Source organism: Lotus japonicus, chromosome 3, assembly GCF_012489685.1.
Source record: "Lotus japonicus ecotype B-129 chromosome 3, LjGifu_v1.2".
Classification (NCBI taxonomy): domain Eukaryota; kingdom Viridiplantae; phylum Streptophyta; class Magnoliopsida; order Fabales; family Fabaceae; genus Lotus; species Lotus japonicus.
The window spans coordinates 68,700,105-68,703,371 of NC_080043.1; the positions used below are offsets into that span (position 1 = coordinate 68,700,105).

The window sequence follows — 3,267 nt, forward strand, 5'->3', positions numbered from 1 at the left end:
TATCAAACAATCAAAAGAAACCCATGAACTCAAATAAAGGATGTTCTGAAAGACTTCAAATGTTCAGGAAGAAGGTAAAGTGAAGAAGGCCTAATTCTTATTTGGCCTACTTAAATTACATCTCAGCCTATGACAAGCCATAGCAGCAAGCATCTGGGGTTACTCTATAAAGTAGCATAGAAAAGAGGATAAAATTCTAACCACGAGTTAAAATTGCAACAACAAATGCAAAAGTATGTGCCCTTTCTTTATGTCCAAATCCTAAGACAGGAAAAGTGGATATGGGGAGGCTTCAAAATCTTGAGACAATAGAAAACATTTGTACCCATTCCAGCTTCAATTGCAACAAACCAGTATAGCCTGCCATGTAAAAATGGACAAAAAAAATCAACATGATCTAAAGTTATCAAGAGAATTTTAACAAATAGTGCTAAAAGTTTGAAATAGAGTACTTGTCTGCACAAGTTACCCACTGACATAGCTAAACTATATACATGCAAGTTATCCACAAATGAAAATTCACAAGCAAATGTCCACTGTTCTAAATTGCTAGCTAGATTTTTATGAGAAAATATTCACAAGAAACTTTCTACGATCTTTACCTCTTGTTCCCTTACGTCCTTTAGCCACTCTGGATCTTTCTTAGTTGAGAACCTTAGGTTTAGTGATTAGCACCTGTTCATAAAACTCAGAGAATAAGCACCAGCTTATGAACATCTCTCATACACAAAATTCTTCAGTTCCATGATGAATCACTTACATCATCAAAGAGTTTACATGTCCCACAGAAGTACTTGCGTATGCAAACACCACAGTTGATACAGTCCTGCTTAACCTGGAAGCACTAGAAATAAGCACAAGAAAAAAGCTAGTTCAAGGAAGATTCTAATTGATGCAAATGAAATAGATAACTTGACACATAATGAAAACAACACCAACTTTAAACAGCAAAAGATACATTACATGGATACTAAAAATCTAGGATAGCTAGAAATAAAAGCTTATAAAAACCTTGGAACCAGCTTGGAACAACTCCAAGCATAGATTAGACCTCGCCAATTAACACCCAACATAAGGATCATGAACCAGAATCATCAACTCAGTCATAAAAACCAAATCACCATGACCCCCTTGCTGCCTTATTGGCTTAACACAACCTCTAACCAATAGTAACATGTCCTCATCAACCTGTAACAGCCAAGGAAAGCATAGGACAAAACGTTAGGAATCTTGCAGCTGCTAAAAATCCGAGGAAACAAACAGCTCCAAGCCTATAGCCCACCCCAACATAAAAACTAGAGCATAACAGTATGATTCCAAGGACAGCAAGAAACTATTCAATGATTTTAATGAATATTTTAAGTCTTGGAACTACTACATACACTGGCCCATATATATCTTAACTCTTACTCACGAGCAGTTACTTGAAACACCTATTGATATGATAAAAAAACAAACCACACAAGTAAAATACAGAGTTTTAACAATTATCTTTTTTTTGAAAAGGAAAAAAGCTTTATTAAAATCAAAGGAAGTATATGATCAAGGCTTTCACATGATGCTAGTAATATACCTATCATCTCTCATTAGAACTGTGATTGCACTCCACAAGATTAACAACAAAGGGACTAATATATAGGGTCATCTATAAAAAAATCAAGTAGGAAGAAATGACTAGTTTCTCTTGGAGATACAAATGTGCTCACGAGCAAGATAATGTTCAAGCAGATTAAACAATACATTTTTACCTCAATCTCACCCTACATGCATAAAGAAAGTAATATAAGAGAGACACACCCCACCTCTACTCACTTTAATTCTATTTGCTGCATCTTCTTTTTTTGAACACAGAAACTATAAATTTTCAAAGAGAGAAATTACATGACAGCTAAAAACAGAGGCCTCTCTTCAATTACTAGACAAATATAATGAAAGCAAAAGGATTGAGATAAATTACAAGAACTCCAAAGAAGAAAATATATTTTATGCCAACAAGGTGGCTACCGAGTCTCCATTATGACTCCCATGTAGGATTCATCAATTGGGAAAGGTCTACAAAGACTTCCATGAGGGTAAATACTACTCCAGCCGCAATTATCAAATGCAAGGCCACTACCATCATGGTGGCAAAGATCATCTAGAGACTTCATCAAATACACAAGGCCAGAACATAACTGGCGTCAAGAAAAAACAGCTTTTCCAAAGAGATTTTAGCATGATAGATGGGAACCAAAATCAGAATACAGAACCGCACCACGAAATTACAACCTAAATCAGCAAGCAAGTATCCAAAGGCACCAGAGCAGGTAGAATATGCTACTAATTGAGAGGAAAGCACCAAAACACCCAAAATAGAAAAACCCACCCCAACAGACATAAGTACATACCTCAACAGCGGAGAGAGAAGGGACGCGCGAGATGAGCGGTGCGGGCGGAGGGAGGAGGGAATGTTAGGGGCTCCCTACCACCACCACCACCCAACCCAAGCACCCACGACGACGACGACTTGTTTGACCCTTTTCCTCCTCAGACCGATGATTCCAAACCCCTCAACGCCATCGACAGAGTCGTTCACCGCTTGCAAAAATTGGGCTCAAATTCCCACCACGATGAAGACCAGCCACCGCCCCATGATGGGTTCTTGCGGCGAGATGAGCGGTGTCGATCACGATCAATTAGGATGGAGAAAGCTAGGGTTCATAACTTTTCCCTTTATCATCGTGAAGTGATCTGATGAGAGTGTTAGGGGTTTTTCTTCCTTTATTAGTTTTAAATGTTTTTTAATAAAAAAATCATCCTAGTTGTGCCAAATCCAAAAACATGCGCGGGAATCACAAAATTTCGGAGGAAGGAATTTTTTTCTGTCAAAAAAAAATATAGATTTTTATGCCACGGTTATATTAGTGGGATAAGGTTTCCGCAGTTGGAAAGGCGTAGCCATCAATTGTCCACAATTGTTGAACCGTGGAATAAATTGTATTTGCCACGCTTTTTTTCCCTCGTGGTCACCAAGCGTCCACAGTTACTAAACCGTGGCATATACTATACTAAGGCCACGGTTTTTCCTCCGTTGAAGAATTTAGCGTGGTCTAAAGTGAAAAATGTTGTAGTGCGTGAAGATAAATAAGGAAGACCAGTCATGGTTTTGTGTGGGAAATAGACGATAAGCTATTGTTGGGAATCACATTTATGTATCATATATAGCAATTGGAAATTGGAGATTGCATCATATGCTTGTATTTTATCGAATTTCTATGTATTATGGTT

At 37.8% G+C, this 3,267-nt stretch overlaps 1 long non-coding RNA gene across 1 annotated transcript; it reads right to left on the reverse strand.

Annotated features, from left to right (window-relative positions):
* On the reverse strand, positions 1-2,734 carry LOC130742361 (uncharacterized). Its single transcript, XR_009021126.1, has 5 exons — positions 2,388-2,734; positions 1,012-1,188; positions 761-844; positions 603-675; positions 1-360 (listed from the first exon to the last, which is right to left on the reverse strand). It is a non-coding gene; the product is annotated as an uncharacterized LOC130742361 (long non-coding RNA).
* Positions 2,735-3,267: the final 533 nt, after the last annotated feature.